A 17639-nucleotide genomic window follows, 5' to 3' on the forward strand; every position below is an offset into this window, starting at 1 on the left:
TGTTTTTGGGACATTCAGAGCTCTCTGACACAGTTTTTGGGCCACAAACATTTTCTGGACTTTAGGGGGTCTAGGATGTCTGTAAAGCCCTTTTTTGTGCCTCCAAAGTTTTCAACCTTTTTGCAGGCCTTAGATGCATTTTAAGGCCTTTTTGGGCTGCTAACATATACTGAACTTTAAGGGTGTAGGATGCATTTTCCGTGCCCAAAATATTTTTGGGAAATTCAGTGGTCTAGGATGCGGGTTAATGCCCCTTTCAGGCTGCAAATGTTTTTTGGACATTCAGAGCTCTCTGACACAGATTTTGGGCCACCAACATTTTCTGGACTTTAGGGGGTCTAGGATGCCTGTAAACCCCTTTTTTGGGCCTTCAAAGTTTTCAACATTTTTGCAGGCCTAATATGCATTTTAAGGCCTTTTTTGCCTGCTAACATATTCTGAACGTTCAGGGGTATAGGATTCATTTTTTCGTTCCCAATATATTTTTGGGATTTTCAGTGGTCATGGATGCGGATTAATGCCTCTTTCAGGCTGCAAATGTTTTTGGGACATTCAGAGCTCTCTGACACAGTTTTTGGGCCACCAATAATTTCTGGACTTTAGGGGCTCTAGGATGCCTGTAAACCCCTTTTTTAGGCATCCAAAGTTTTCAACCTTTTTGCAGGCCTAAGATGCATTTTAAGGCTTTTTTGGGCTGCTAACATATACTGAACTTTCAGGGTGTAGGATGCATTTTCCGTGCCCAAAATATTTTTGGGAAATTCAGTGGTCTAGGATGCTGGTTAATGCCCCTTTCAAGCTGCAAATGTTTTTGGGTTATTCAGAGCTCTCTGACAGTTTTTGGGCCACCAACATTTTCTGGACTTTAGGGGGTCTAGGATGTCTGTAAACCCCTTTTTTGGGCCTCCAAAGTTTTCAACCTTTTTGCAGGCCTAAGATGCATTTTAAGGCCTTTTTTGCCTGCTAACATATTCTGAACGTTCACGGGTGTAGGATGCATTTTCCGTGCCCAAAATATTTTTGGGAAATTCAGTCGTCTAGGATGCGGGTTCATGCCCCTTTCAGGCTGCAAATATTTTTGGGACATTCAGAGCTCTCTGACACAGTTTTTGGGCCACAAACATTTTCTGGACTTTAGGGGGTCTAGGATGTCTGTAAAGCCCTTTTTTGGGCCTCCAAAGTTTTCAACCTTTTTGCAGGCCTTAGATGCATTTTAAGGGCTTTTTTGGCTGCTAACATATACTGAACGTTCAAGGGTATAGGATTCATTTTTTCGTCCCCAATATATTTTTTGTATTTTCAGTGGTCTAGGATGCGGGTTAATGCCCCTTTCAGGCTGCAAATGTTTTTGGGACATTCAGAGCTCTCTGACACAGTTTTTGGGCCACCAATATTTTCTGGACTTTATTGGCTCTAGGATGCCTATGAACCCCTTTTTTGGGCATCCAAAGTTTTCAACCTTTTTGCAGGCCTAAGATGCATTTTAAGGCCTTTTTGGGGTGCTAACATATACTGAACTTTCAGGGTGTAGGATGCATTTTCCGTGCCCAAAATATTTTTGGGAAATTCAGTGGTCTAGGATGCGGGTTAATGCCCCTTTCAGGCTGCAAATGTTTTTTGGACATTCAGAGCTCTCTGACACAGTTTTTGGGCCACCAATATTTTCTGGACTTTAGGGGCTCTAGGATGCCTGTAAACCCCTTTTTTGGGCATCCAAAGTTTTCAACCTTTTTGCAGGCCTAAGATGCATTTTAAGGCCTTTTTGGGCTGCTAAAATATACTGAACTTTCAGGGTGTAGGATGCATTTCCCGTGCCCAAAATATTTTTGGGAAATTCAGTGGTCTAGGATGCGGGTTAATGCCCCTTTCAGGCTGCAAATGTTTTTGGGACATTCAGAGCTCTCTGGCACAGTTTTTGGGCCACCAACATTTTCTGGACTTTAGGGGGGCTAGGATGCCTGTAAACCCCTTTTTTGGGCCTTCAAAGTTTTCAACCTTTTTGCAGGCCTAAGATGCATTTTAAGGCCTTTTTTTGGGCTGCTATCATATTCTGAACTTTCAGGGGTGTAGGATGCATGTTTCGTGCCCAAAATATTTTTGAGAATTTCAGTGGTCTAGGATGCGGGTTAATGCCCCTTTGAAGCTGCAAATGTTTTTGGGTTATTCAGAGCTCTCTGACAGTTTTTGGGCCACCAGCATTTTCTGGACTTTAGGGGGTCTAGGATGTCTGTAAACCCCTTTTTTGGGCCTCCAAAGTTTTCAACCTTTTTGCAGGCCCAAGATGCATTTTAAGGCCTTTTTTGCCTGCTAACATATTCTGAACGTTCACGGGTGTAGGATGCATTTTCCGTGCCCAAAATATTTTTGGGAAATTCAGTCGTCTAGGATGCGGGTTCATGCCCCTTTCAGGCTGCAAATATTTTTGGGACATTCAGAGCTCTCTGACACAGTTTTTGGGCCACAAACATTTTCTGGACTTTAGGGTGTCTAGGATGCCTGTAAACCCCTTTTTTGTGCCTCCAAAGTTTTCAACCTTTTTGCAGGCCTTAGATGCATTTTAAGGCCTTTTTGGGCTGCTAACATATACTGAACTTTAAGGGTGTAGGATGCATTTTCCGTGCCCAAAATATTTTTGGGAAATTCAGTGGTCTAGGATGCGGGTTAATGCCCCTTTCAGGCTGCAAATGTTTTTGGGACATTCAGAGCTCTCTGACACAGTTTTTGGGCCACCAACATTTTCTGGACTTTAGGGGGTCTAGGATGTCTGTAAAGCCCTGTTTTGTGCCTCCAAAGTTTTCAACCTTTTTGCAGGCCTTAGATGCATTTTAAGGCCTTTTTGGGCTGCTAACATATACTGAACTTTAAGGGTGTAGGATGCATTTTCCGTGCCCAAAATATTTTTGGGAAATTCAGTGGTCTAGGATGCGGGTTAATGCCCCTTTCAGGCTGCAAATGTTTTTTGGACATTCAGAGCTCTCTGACACAGTTTTTGGGCCACCAACATTTTCTGGACTTTAGGGGGTCTAGGATGCCTGTAAACCCCTTTTTTGGGCCTTCAAAGTTTTCAACATTTTTGCAGGCCTAAGATGCATTTTAAGGCCTTTTTTGCCTGCTAACATATTCTGAACGTTCAGGGGTATAGGATTCATTTTTTCGTTCCCAATATATTTTTGGGATTTTCAGTGGTCATGGATGCGGGTTAATGCCTCTTTCAGGCTGCAAATGTTTTTGGGACATTCAGAGCTCTCTGACACAGTTTTTGGGCCACCAATAATTTCTGGACTTTAGGGGCTCTAGGATGCCTGTAAACCCCTTTTTTGTGCCTCCAAAGTTTTCAACCTTTTTGCAGGCCTTAGATGCATTTTAAGGCCTTTTTGGGCTGCTAACATATACTGAACTTTAAGGGTGTAGGATGCATTTTCCGTGCCCAAAATATTTTTGGGAAATTCAGTGGTCTAGGATGCGGGTTAATGCCCCTTTCAGGCTGCAAATGTTTTTGGGACATTCAGAGCTCTCTGACACAGTTTTTGGGCCACCAACATTTTCTGGACTTTAGGGGGTCTAGGATGTCTGTAAAGCCCTTTTTTGTGCCTCCAAAGTTTTCAACCTTTTTGCAGGCCTTAGATGCATTTTAAGGCCTTTTTGGGCTGCTAACATATACTGAACTTTCAGGGTGTAGGATGCATTTTCCGTGCCCAAAATATTTTTGGGAAATTCAGTGGTCTAGGATGCTGGTTAATGCCCCTTTCAAGCTGCAAATGTTTTTGGGTTATTCAGAGCTCTCTGACAGTTTTTGGGCCACCAACATTTTCTGGACTTTAGGGGGTCTAGGATGTCTGTAAACCCCTTTTTTGGGCCTCCAAAGTTTTCAACCTTTTTGCAGGCCTAAGATGCATTTTAAGGCCTTTTTTGCCTGCTAACATATTCTGAACGTTCACGGGTGTAGGATGCATTTTCCGTGCCCAAAATATTTTTGGGAAATTCAGTCGTCTAGGATGCGGGTTCATGCCCCTTTCAGGCTGCAAATATTTTTGGGACATTCAGAGCTCTCTGACACAGTTTTTGGGCCACAAACATTTTCTGGACTTTAGGGGGTCTAGGATGTCTGTAAAGCCCTTTTTTGGGCCTCCAAAGTTTTCAACCTTTTTGTAGGCCTTAGATGCATTTTAAGGGCTTTTTTGGCTGCTAACATATACTGAACGTTCAAGGGTATAGGATTCATTTTTTCGTCCCCAATATATTTTTTGTATTTTCAGTGGTCTAGGATGCGGGTTAATGCCCCTTTCAGGCTGCAAATGTTTTTGGGACATTCAGAGCTCTCTGACACAGTTTTTGGGCCACCAATATTTTCTGGACTTTAGGGGCTCTAGGATGCCTGTAAACCCCTTTTTTGGGCATCCAAAGTTTTCAACCTTTTTGCAGGCCTAAGATGCATTTTAAGGCCTTTTTGGGCTGCTAACATATACTGAACTTTCAGGGTGTAGGATGCATTTCCCATGCCCAAAATATTTTTCGGAAATTCAGTGGTCTAGGATGCGGGTTAATGCCACTTTCAGGCTGCAAATGATTTTGGGACATTCAGAGCTCTCTGGCACAGTTTTTGGCCCACCAACATTTTCTGGACTTTAGGGGGGCTAGGATGCCTGTAAACCCCTTTTTTGGGCCTTCAAAGTTTTCAACCTTTTTGCAGGCCTAAGATGCATTTTAAGGCCTTTTTTGCCTGCTAACATATTCTGAACGTTCACGGGTGTAGGATGCATTTTCCGTGCCCAAAATAATTTTGGGAAATTCAGTCCTCTAGGATGCGGGTTCATGCCCCTTTCAGGCTGCAAATGTTTTTGGGACATTCAGAGCTCTCTGACACAGTTTTTGGGCCACAAACATTTTCTGGACTTTAGGGGGTCTAGGATGTCTGTAAAGCCCTTTTTTGGGCCTCCAAAGTTTTCAACCTTTTTGCAGGCCTTAGATGCATTTTCAGGGCTTTTTTGGCTGCTAACATATACTGAACGTTCAAGGGTATAGGATTCATTTTTTCGTTCCCAAAATATTTTTGGGAAATTCAGTGGTCTAGGATGCGGGTTAATGCCCCTTTCAGGCTGCAAATGTTTTTGGGACATTCAGAGCTCTCTGACACAGTTTTTGGGCAACCAATAATTTCTGGACTTTAGGGGCTCTAGGATGCCTGTAAACCCCTTTTTTGGGCATCCAAAGTTTTCAACCTTTTTGCAGGCCTAAGATGCATTTTAAGGCTTTTTTGGGCTGCTAACATATACTGAACTTTCAGGGTGTAGGATGCATTTTCCGTGCCCAAAATATTTTTGGGAAATTCAGTGGTCTAGGATGCTGGTTAATGCCCCTTTCAAGCTGCAAATGTTTTTGGGTTATTCAGAGCTCTCTGACAGTTTTTGGGCCACCAACATTTTCTGGACTTTAGGGGGTCTAGGATGTCTGTAAACCCCTTTTTTGGGCCTCCAAAGTTTTCAACCTTTTTGCAGGCCCAAGATGCATTTTAAGGCCTTTTTTGCCTGCTAACATATTCTGAACGTTCACGGGTGTAGGATGCATTTTCCGTGCCCAAAATATTTTTGGGAAATTCAGTCGTCTAGGATGCGGGTTCATGCCCCTTTCAGGCTGCAAATATTTTTGGGACATTCAGAGCTCTCTGACACAGTTTTTGGGCCACACACATTTTCTGGACTTTAGGGGGTCTAGGATGTCTGTAAAGCCCTTTTTTGGGCCTCCAAAGTTTTCAACCTTTTTTCAGGCCTTAGATGCATTTTAAGGGCTTTTTCTGCTGCTAACATATACTGAACGTTCAAGGGTATAGGATTCATTTTTTCGTCCCTAATATATTTTTGGTATTTTCAGTGGTCTAGGGTGCGGGTTAATGCCCCTTTCAGGCTGCAAATGTTTTTGGGACATTCAGAGCTCTCTGACACAGTTTTTGGGCCACCAATATTTTCTGGACTTTAGGGGCTCTAGGATGCCTGTAAACCCCTTTTTTGGGCATCCAAAGTTTTCAACCTTTTTGCAGGCCTAAGATGCATTTTAAGGCCTTTTTGGGCTGCTAAAATATACTGAACTTTCAGGGTGTAGGATGCATTTCCCGTGCCCAAAATATTTTTGGGAAATTCAGTGGTCTAGGATGCGGGTTAATGCCCCTTTCAGGCTGCAAATGTTTTTGGGACATTCAGAGCTCTCTGGCACAGTTTTTGGGCCACCAACATTTTCTGGACTTTAGGGGGGCTAGGATGCCTGTAAACCCCTTTTTTGGGCCTTCAAAGTTTTCAACCTTTTTGCAGGCCTAAGATGCATTTTAAGGCCTTTTTTTGGGCTGCTATCATATTCTGAACTTTCAGGGGTGTAGGATGCATGTTTCGTGCCCAAAATATTTTTGAGAATTTCAGTGGTCTAGGATGCGGGTTAATGCCCCTTTGAAGCTGCAAATGTTTTTGGGTTATTCAGAGCTCTCTGACAGTTTTTGGGCCACCAACATTTTCTGGACTTTAGGGGGTCTAGGATGTCTGTAAACCCCTTTTTTGGGCCTCCAAAGTTTTCAACCTTTTTGCAGGCCCAAGATGCATTTTAAGGCCTTTTTTGCCTGCTAACATATTCTGAACGTTCACGGGTGTAGGATGCATTTTCCGTGCCCAAAATATTTTTGGGAAATTCAGTCGTCTAGGATGCGGGTTCATGCCCCTTTCAGGCTGCAAATATTTTTGGGACATTCAGAGCTCTCTGACACAGTTTTTGGGCCACAAACATTTTCTGGACTTTAGGGGGTCTAGGATGCCTGTAAACCACTTTTTTGTGCCTCCAAAGTTTTCAACCTTTTTGCAGGCCTTAGATGCATTTTAAGGCCTTTTTGGGCTGCTAACATATACTGAACTTTAAGGGTGTAGGATGCATTTTCCGTGCCCAAAATATTTTTGGGAAATTCAGTGGTCTAGGATGCGGGTTAATGCCCCTTTCAGGCTGCAAATGTTTTTGGGACATTCAGAGCTCTCTGACACAGTTTTTGGGCCACAAACATTTTCTGGACTTTAGGGGGTCTAGGATGTCTGTAAAGCCCTTTTTTGTGCCTCCAAAGTTTTCAACCTTTTTGCAGGCCTTAGATGCATTTTAAGGCCTTTTTGGGCTGCTAACATATACTGAACTTTAAGGGTGTAGGATGCATTTTCCGTGCCCAAAATATTTTTGGGAAATTCAGTGGTCTAGGATGCGGGTTAATGCCCCTTTCAGGCTGCAAATGTTTTTTGGACATTCAGAGCTCTCTGACACAGTTTTTGGGCCACCAACATTTTCTGGACTTTAGGGGGTCTAGGATGCCTGTAAACCCCTTTTTTGGGCCTTCAAAGTTTTCAACATTTTTGCAGGCCTAAGATGCATTTTAAGGCCTTTTTTGCCTGCTAACATATTCTGAACGTTCAGGGGTATAGGATTCATTTTTTCGTTCCCAATATATTTTTGGGATTTTCAGTGGTCATGGATGCGGGTTAATGCCTCTTTCAGGCTGCAAATGTTTTTGGGACATTCAGAGCTCTCTGACACAGTTTTTGGGCCACCAATAATTTCTGGACTTTAGGGGCTCTAGGATGCCTGTAAACCCCTTTTTTAGGCATCCAAAGTTTTCAACCTTTTTGCAGGCCTAAGATGCATTTTAAGGCTTTTTTGGGCTGCTAACATATACTGAACTTTCAGGGTGTAGGATGCATTTTCCGTGCCCAAAATATTTTTGGGAAATTCAGTCGTCTAGGATGCGGGTTCATGCCCCTTTCAGGCTGCAAATATTTTTGGGACATTCAGAGCTCTCTGACACAGTTTTTGGGCCACAAACATTTTCTGGACTTTAGGGGGTCTAGGATGTCTGTAAAGCCCTTTTTTGGGCCTCCAAAGTTTTCAACCTTTTTGCAGGCATAAGATGCATTTTAAGGGCTTTTTTGGCTGCTAACATATACTGAACGTTCAAGGGTATAGGATTCATTTTTTCGTCCCCAATATATTTTTTGTATTTTCAGTGGTCTAGGATGCGGGTTAATGCCCCTTTCAGGCTGCAAATGTTTTTGGGACATTCAGAGCTCTCTGACACAGTTTTTGGGCCACCAATATTTTCTGGACTTTATTGGCTCTAGGATGCCTATGAACCCCTTTTTTGGGCATCCAAAGTTTTCAACCTTTTTGCAGGCCTAAGATGCATTTTAAGGCCTTTTTGGGGTGCTAACATATACTGAACTTTCAGGGTGTAGGATGCATTTTCCGTGCCCAAAATATTTTTGGGAAATTCAGTGGTCTAGGATGCGGGTTAATGCCCCTTTCAGGCTGCAAATGTTTTTAGGACATTCAGAGTTCTTTGAAACAGTTTTTGGGCCACCAACATTTTCTGGACTTTAGGGGGTCTAGGATGCCTGTAAACCCCTTTTTTGGGCATCCAAAGTTTTCAACCTTTTTGCAGGCCTAAGATGCATTTTAAGGCTTTTTTGGGCTGCTAACATATACTGAACTTTCAGGGTGTAGGATGCATTTTCCGTGCCCAAAATATTTTTGGGAAATTCAGTGGTCTAGGATGCTGGTTAATGCCCCTTTCAAGCTGCAAATGTTTTTGGGTTATTCAGAGCTCTCTGACAGTTTTTGGGCCACCAACATTTTCTGGACTTTAGGGGGTCTAGGATGTCTGTAAACCCCTTTTTTGGGCCTCCAAAGTTTTCAACCTTTTTGCAGGCCCAAGATGCATTTTAAGGCCTTTTTTGCCTGCTAACATATTCTGAACGTTCACGGGTGTAGGATGCATTTTCCGTGCCCAAAATATTTTTGGGAAATTCAGTCGTCTAGGATGCGGGTTCATGCCCCTTTCAGGCTGCAAATAGTTTTGGGACATTCAGAGCTCTCTGACACAGTTTTTGGGCCACAAACATTTTCTGGACTTTAGGGGGTCTAGGATGTCTGTAAAGCCCTTTTTTGGGCCTCCAAAGTTTTCAACCTTTTTTCAGGCCTTAGATGCATTTTAAGGGCTTTTTCGGCTGCTAACATATACTGAACGTTCAAGGGTATAGGATTCATTTTTTCGTCCCTAATATATTTTTGGTATTTTCAGTGGTCTAGGGTGCGGGTTAATGCCCCTTTCAGGCTGCAAATGTTTTTGGGACATTCAGAGCTCTCTGACACAGTTTTTGGGCCACCAATATTTTCTGGACTTTAGGGGCTCTAGGATGCCTATGAACCCCTTTTTTGGGCATCCAAAGTTTTCAACCTTTTTGCAGGCCTAAGATGCATTTTAAGGCCTTTTTGGGGTGCTAACATATACTGAACTTTCAGGGTGTAGGATGCATTTTCCGTGCCCAAAATATTTTTGGGAAATTCAGTGGTCTAGGATGCGGGTTAATGCCCCTTTCAGGCTGCAAATGTTTTTTGGACATTCAGAGCTCTCTGACACAGTTTTTGGGCCACCAATATTTTCTGGACTTTAGGGGCTCTAGGATGCCTGTAAACCCCTTTTTTGTGCCTCCAAAGTTTTCAACCTTTTTGCAGGCCTTAGATGCATTTTAAGGCCTTTTTGGGCTGCTAACATATACTGAACTTTAAGGGTGTAGGATGCATTTTCCGTGCCCAAAATATTTTTGGGAAATTCAGTGGTCTAGGATGCGGGTTAATGCCCCTTTCAGGCTGCAAATGTTTTTGGGACATTCAGAGCTCTCTGACACAGTTTTTGGGCCACAAACATTTTCTGGACTTTAGGGGGTCTAGGATGTCTGTAAAGCCCTTTTTTGTGCCTCCAAAGTTTTCAACCTTTTTGCAGGCCTTAGATGCATTTTAAGGCCTTTTTGGGCTGCTAACATATACTGAACTTTAAGGGTGTAGGATGCATTTTCCGTGCCCAAAATATTTTTGGGAAATTCAGTGGTCTAGGATGCGGGTTAATGCCCCTTTCAGGCTGCAAATGTTTTTTGGACATTCAGAGCTCTCTGACACAGTTTTTGGGCCACCAACATTTTCTGGACTTTAGGGGGTCTAGGATGCCTGTAAACCCCTTTTTTGGGCCTTCAAAGTTTTCAACATTTTTGCAGGCCTAAGATGCATTTTAAGGCCTTTTTTGCCTGCTAACATATTCTGAACGTTCAGGGGTATAGGATTCATTTTTTCGTTCCCAATATATTTTTGGGATTTTCAGTTGTCATGGATGCGGGTTAATGCCTCTTTCAGGCTGCAAATGTTTTTGGGACATTCAGAGCTCTCTGACACAGTTTTTGGGCCACCAATAATTTCTGGACTTTAGGGGCTCTAGGATGCCTGTAAACCCCTTTTTTAGGCATCCAAAGTTTTCAACCTTTTTGCAGGCCTAAGATGCATTTTAAGGCTTTTTTGGGCTGCTAACATATACTGAACTTTCAGGGTGTAGGATGCATTTTCCGTGCCCAAAATATTTTTGGGAAATTCAGTGGTCTAGGATGCTGGTTAATGCCCCTTTCAAGCTGCAAATGTTTTTGGGTTATTCAGAGCTCTCTGACAGTTTTTGGGCCACCAACATTTTCTGGACTTTAGGGGGTCTAGGATGTCTGTAAACCCCTTTTTTGGGCCTCCAAAGTTTTCAACCTTTTTGCAGGCCTAAGATGCATTTTAAGGCCTTTTTTGCCTGCTAACATATTCTGAACGTTCACGGGTGTAGGATGCATTTTCCGTGCCCAAAATATTTTTGGGAAATTCAGTCGTCTAGGATGCGGGTTCATGCCCCTTTCAGGCTGCAAATATTTTTGGGACATTCAGAGCTCTCTGACACAGTTTTTGGGCCACAAACATTTTCTGGACTTTAGGGGGTCTAGGATGTCTGTAAAGCCCTTTTTTGGGCCTCCAAAGTTTTCAACCTTTTTGCAGGCCTTAGATGCATTTTAAGGGCTTTTTTGGCTGCTAACATATACTGAACGTTCAAGGGTATAGGATTCATTTTTTCGTCCCCAATATATTTTTTGTATTTTCAGTGGTCTAGGATGCGGGTTAATGCCCCTTTCAGGCTGCAAATGTTTTTGGGACATTCAGAGCTCTCTGACACAGTTTTTGGGCCACCAATATTTTCTGGACTTTATTGGCTCTAGGATGCCTATGAACCCCTTTTTTGGGCATCCAAAGTTTTCAACCTTTTTGCAGGCCTAAGATGCATTTTAAGGCCTTTTTGGGGTGCTAACATATACTGAACTTTCAGGGTGTAGGATGCATTTTCCGTGCCCAAAATATTTTTGGGAAATTCAGTGGTCTAGGATGCGGGTTAATGCCCCTTTCAGGCTGCAAATGTTTTTAGGACATTCAGAGCTCTTTGAAACAGTTTTTGGGCCACCAACATTTTCTGGACTTTAGGGGGTCTAGGATGCCTGTAAACCCCTTTTTTGGGCCTTCAAAGTTTTCAACCTTTTTGCAGGCATAAGATGCATTTTAAGGCCTTTTTTGCCTGCTAACATATTCTGAACGTTCACGGGTGTAGGATGCATTTTCCGTGCCCAAAATAATTTTGGGAAATTCAGTCCTCTAGGATGCGGGTTCATGCCCCTTTCAGGCTGCAAATGTTTTTGGGACATTCAGAGCTCTCTGACACAGTTTTTGGGCCACAAACATTTTCTGGACTTTAGGGGGTCTAGGATGTCTGTAAAGCCCTTTTTTGGGCCTCCAAAGTTTTCAACCTTTTTGCAGGCCTTAGATGCATTTTCAGGGCTTTTTTGGCTGCTAACATATACTGAACGTTCAAGGGTATAGGATTCATTTTTTCGTTCCCAAAATATTTTTGGGAAATTCAGTGGTCTAGGATGCGGGTTAATGCCCCTTTCAGGCTGCAAATGTTTTTGGGACATTCAGAGCTCTCTGACACAGTTTTTGGGCAACCAATAATTTCTGGACTTTAGGGGCTCTAGGATGCCTGTAAACCCCTTTTTTAGGCATCCAAAGTTTTCAACCTTTTTGCAGGCCTAAGATGCATTTTAAGGCTTTTTTGGGCTGCTAACATATACTGAACTTTCAGGGTGTAGGATGCATTTTCCGTGCCCAAAATACTTTTGGGAAATTCAGTGGTCTAGGATGCTGGTTAATGCCCCTTTCAAGCTGCAAATGTTTTTGGGTTATTCAGAGCTCTCTGACAGTTTTTGGGCCACCAACATTTTCTGGACTTTAGGGGGTCTAGGATGTCTGTAAACCCCTTTTTTGGGCCTCCAAAGTTTTCAACCTTTTTGCAGGCCCAAGATGCATTTTAAGGCCTTTTTTGCCTGCTAACATATTCTGAACGTTCACGGGTGTAGGATGCATTTTCCGTGCCCAAAATATTTTTGGGAAATTCAGTCGTCTAGGATGCGGGTTCATGCCCCTTTCAGGCTGCAAATATTTTTTGGACATTCAGAGCTCTCTGACACAGTTTTTGGGCCACAAACATTTTCTGGACTTTAGGGGGTCTAGGATGTCTGTAAAGCCCTTTTTTGGGCCTCCAAAGTTTTCAACCTTTTTTCAGGCCTTAGATGCATTTTAAGGGCTTTTTCGGCTGCTAACATATACTGAACGTTCAAGGGTATAGGATTCATTTTTTCGTCCCTAATATATTTTTGGTATTTTCAGTGGTCTAGGGTGCGGGTTAATGCCCCTTTCAGGCTGCAAATGTTTTTGGGACATTCAGAGCTCTCTGACACAGTTTTTGGGCCACCAATATTTTCTGGACTTTAGGGGCTCTAGGATGCCTATGAACCCCTTTTTTGGGCATCCAAAGTTTTCAACCTTTTTGCAGGCCTAAGATGCATTTTAAGGCCTTTTTGGGGTGCTAACATATACTGAACTTTCAGGGTGTAGGATGCATTTTCCGTGCCCAAAATATTTTTGGGAAATTCAGTGGTCTAGGATGCGGGTTAATGCCCCTTTCAGGCTGCAAATGTTTTTTGGACATTCAGAGCTCTCTGACACAGTTTTTGGGCCACCAATATTTTCTGGACTTTAGGGGCTCTAGGATGCCTGTAAACCCCTTTTTTGGGCATCCAAAGTTTTCAACCTTTTTGCAGGCCTAAGATGCATTTTAAGGCCTTTTTGGGCTGCTAAAATATACTGAACTTTCAGGGTGTAGGATGCATTTCCCGTGCCCAAAATATTTTTGGGAAATTCAGTGGTCTAGGATGCGGGTTAATGCCCCTTTCAGGCTGCAAATGTTTTTGGGACATTCAGAGCTCTCTGGCACAGTTTTTGGGCCACCAACATTTTCTGGACTTTAGGGGGGCTAGGATGCCTGTAAACCCCTTTTTTGGGCCTTCAAAGTTTTCAACCTTTTTGCAGGCCTAAGATACATTTTAAGGCCTTTTTTTGGGCTGCTATCATATTCTGAACTTTCAGGGGTGTAGGATGCATGTTTCGTGCCCAAAATATTTTTGAGAATTTCAGTGGTCTAGGATGCGGGTTAATGCCCCTTTGAAGCTGCAAATGTTTTTGGGTTATTCAGAGCTCTCTGACAGTTTTTGGGCCACCAACATTTTCTGGACTTTAGGGGGTCTAGGATGTCTGTAAACCCCTTTTTTGGGCCTCCAAAGTTTTCAACCTTTTTGCAGGCCCAAGATGCATTTTAAGGCCTTTTTTGCCTGCTAACATATTCTGAACGTTCACGGGTGTAGGATGCATTTTCCGTGCCCAAAATATTTTTGGGAAATTCAGTCGTCTAGGATGCGGGTTCATGCCCCTTTCAGGCTGCAAATATTTTTGGGACATTCAGAGCTCTCTGACACAGTTTTTGGGCCACAAACATTTTCTGGATTTTAGGGGGTCTAGGATGCCTGTAAACCCCTTTTTTGTGCCTCCAAAGTTTTCAACCTTTTTGCAGGCCTTAGATGCATTTTAAGGCCTTTTTGGGCTGCTAACATATACTGAACTTTAAGGGTGTAGGATGCATTTTCCGTGCCCAAAATATTTTTGGGAAATTCAGTGGTCTAGGATGCGGGTTAATGCCCCTTTCAGGCTGCAAATGTTTTTGGGACATTCAGAGCTCTCTGACACAGTTTTTGGGCCACAAACATTTTCTGGACTTTAGGGGGTCTAGGATGTCTGTAAAGCCCTTTTTTGTGCCTCCAAAGTTTTCAACCTTTTTGCAGGCCTTAGATGCATTTTAATGCCTTTTTGGGCTGCTAACATATACTGAACTTTAAGGGTGTAGGATGCATTTTCCGTGCCCAAAATATTTTTGGGAAATTCAGTGGTCTAGGATGCGGGTTAATGCCCCTTTCAAGCTGCAAATGTTTTTGGGTTATTCAGAGCTCTCTGACAGTTTTTGGGCCACCAACATTTTCTGGACTTTAGGGGGTCTAGGATGTCTGTAAACCCCTTTTTTGGGCCTCCAAAGTTTTCAACCTTTTTGCAGGCCCAAGATGCATTTTAAGGCCTTTTTTGCCTGCTAACATATTCTGAACGTTCACGGGTGTAGGATGCATTTTCCGTGCCCAAAATATTTTTGGGAAATTCAGTCGTCTAGGATGCGGGTTCATGCCCCTTTCAGGCTGCAAATATTTTTGGGACATTCAGAGCTCTCTGACACAGTTTTTGGGCCACAAACATTTTCTGGACTTTAGGGGGTCTAGGATGTCTGTAAAGCCCTTTTTTGGGCCTCCAAAGTTTTCAACCTTTTTTCAGGCCTTAGATGCATTTTAAGGGCTTTTTCGGCTGCTAACATATACTGAACGTTCAGGGGTATAGGATTCATTTTTTCGTCCCTAATATATTTTTGGTATTTTCAGTGGTCTAGGGTGCGGGTTAATGCCCCTTTCAGGCTGCAAATGTTTTTGGGACATTCAGAGCTCTCTGACACAGTTTTTGGGCCACCAATATTTTCTGGACTTTAGGGGCTCTAGGATGCCTATGAACCCCTTTTTTGGGCATCCAAAGTTTTCAACCTTTTTGCAGGCCTAAGATGCATTTTAAGGCCTTTTTGGGGTGCTAACATATACTGAACTTTCAGGGTGTAGGATGCATTTTCCGTGCCCAAAATATTTTTGGGAAATTCAGTGGTCTAGGATGCGGGTTAATGCCCCTTTCAGGCTGCAAATGTTTTTTGGACATTCAGAGCTCTCTGACACAGTTTTTGGGCCACCAATATTTTCTGAACTTTAGGGGCTCTAGGATGCCTGTAAACCCCTTTTTTGGGCATCCAAAGTTTTCAACCTTTTTGCAGGCCTAAGATGCATTTTAAGGCCTTCTTGGGCTGCTAAAATATACTGAACTTTCAGGGTGTAGGATGCATTTCCCGTGCCCAAAATATTTTTGGGAAATTCAGTGGTCTAGGATGCGGGTTAATGCCCCTTTCAGGCTGCAAATGTTTTTGGGACATTCAGAGCTCTCTGGCACAGTTTTTGGGCCACCAACATTTTCTGGACTTTAGGGGGGCTAGGATGCCTGTAAACCCCTTTTTTGGGCCTTCAAAGTTTTCAACCTTTTTGCAGGCCTAAGATGCATTTTAAGGCCTTTTTTTGGGCTGCTATCATATTCTGAACTTTCAGGGGTGTAGGATGCATGTTTCGTGCCCAAAATATTTTTGAGAATTTCAGTGGTCTAGGATGCGGGTTAATGCCCCTTTGAAGCTCCAAATGTTTTTGGGTTATTCAGAGCTCTCTGACAGTTTTTGGGCCACCAACATTTTCTGGACTTTAGGGGGTCTAGGATGTCTGTAAACCCCTTTTTTGGGCCTCCAAAGTTTTCAACCTTTTTGCAGGCCCAAGATGCATTTTAAGGCCTTTTTTGCCTGCTAACATATTCTGAACGTTCACGGGTGTAGGATGCATTTTCCGTGCCCAAAATATTTTTGGGAAATTCAGTCGTCTAGGATGCGGGTTCATGCCCCTTTCAGGCTGCAAATATTTTTGGGACATTCAGAGCTCTCTGACACAGTTTTTGGGCCACCAACATTTTCTGGACTTTAGGGGGTCTAGGATGCCTGTAAACCCCTTTTTTGGGCCTTCAAAGTTTTCAACATTTTTGCAGGCCTAAGATGCATTTTAAGGCCTTTTTTGCCTGCTAACATATTCTGAACGTTCAGGGGTATAGGATTCATTTTTTCGTTCCCAATATATTTTTGGGATTTTCAGTGGTCATGGATGCGGGTTAATGCCTCTTTCAGGCTGCAAATGTTTTTGGGACATTCAGAGCTCTCTGACACAGTTTTTGGGCCACCAATAATTTCTGGACTTTAGGGGCTCTAGGATGCCTGTAAACCCCTTTTTTAGGCATCCAAAGTTTTCAACCTTTTTGCAGGCCTAAGATGCATTTTAAGGCTTTTTTGGGCTGCTAACATATACTGAACTTTCAGGGTGTAGGATGCATTTTCCGTGCCCAAAATATTTTTGGGAAATTCAGTGGTCTAGGATGCTGGTTAATGCCCCTTTCAAGCTGCAAATGTTTTTGGGTTATTCAGAGCTCTCTGACAGTTTTTGGGCCACCAACATTTTCTGGACTTTAGGGGGTCTAGGATGTCTGTAAACCCCTTTTTTGGGCCTCCAAAGTTTTCAACCTTTTTGCAGGCCTAAGATGCATTTTAAGGCCTTTTTTGCCTGCTAACATATTCTGAACGTTCACGGGTGTAGGATGCATTTTCCGTGCCCAAAATATTTTTGGGAAATTCAGTCGTCTAGGATGCGGGTTCATGCCCCTTTCAGGCTGCAAATATTTTTGGGACATTCAGAGCTCTCTGACACAGTTTTTGGGCCACAAACATTTTCTGGACTTTAGGGGGTCTAGGATGTCTGTAAAGCCCTTTTTTGGGCCTCCAAAGTTTTCAACCTTTTTGCAGGCCTTAGATGCATTTTAAGGGCTTTTTTGGCTGCTAACATATACTGAACGTTCAAGGGTATAGGATTCATTTTTTCGTCCCCAATATATTTTTTGTATTTTCAGTGGTCTAGGATGCGGGTTAATGCCCCTTTCAGGCTGCAAATGTTTTTGGGACATTCAGAGCTCTCTGACACAGTTTTTGGGCCACCAATATTTTCTGGACTTTATTGGCTCTAGGATGCCTATGAACCCCTTTTTTGGGCATCCAAAGTTTTCAACTTTTTTGCAGGCCTTAGATGCATTTTAAGGCCTTTTTGGGCTGCTAACATATACTGAACTTTAAGGGTGTAGGATGCATTTTCCGTGCCCAAAATATTTTTGGGAAATTCAGTGGTCTAGGATGCGGGTTAATGCCCCTTTCAGGCTGCAAATGTTTTTAGGACATTCAGAGCTCTTTGAAACAGTTTTTGGGCCACCAACATTTTCTGGACTTTAGGGGGTCTAGGATGCCTGTAAACCCCTTTTTTGGGCCTTCAAAGTTTTCAACCTTTTTGCAGGCATAAGATGCATTTTAAGGCCTTTTTTGCCTGCTAACATATTCTGAACGTTCACGGGTGTAGGATGCATTTTCCGTGCCCAAAATAATTTTGGGAAATTCAGTCCTCTAGGATGCGGGTTCATGCCCCTTTCAGGCTGCAAATGTTTTTGGGACATTCAGAGCTCTCTGACACAGTTTTTGGGCCACAAACATTTTCTGGACTTTAGGGGGTCTAGGATGTCTGTAAAGCCCTTTTTTGGGCCTCCAAAGTTTTCAACCTTTTTGCAGGCCTTAGATGCATTTTCAGGGCTTTTTTGGCTGCTAACATATACTGAACGTTCAAGGG

Source organism: Ambystoma mexicanum, chromosome 14 (genome assembly GCF_040938575.1).
Source record: "Ambystoma mexicanum isolate Mex_15411 chromosome 14, UKY_AmexF1_1, whole genome shotgun sequence".
Lineage (NCBI taxonomy): Eukaryota > Metazoa > Chordata > Amphibia > Caudata > Ambystomatidae > Ambystoma > Ambystoma mexicanum.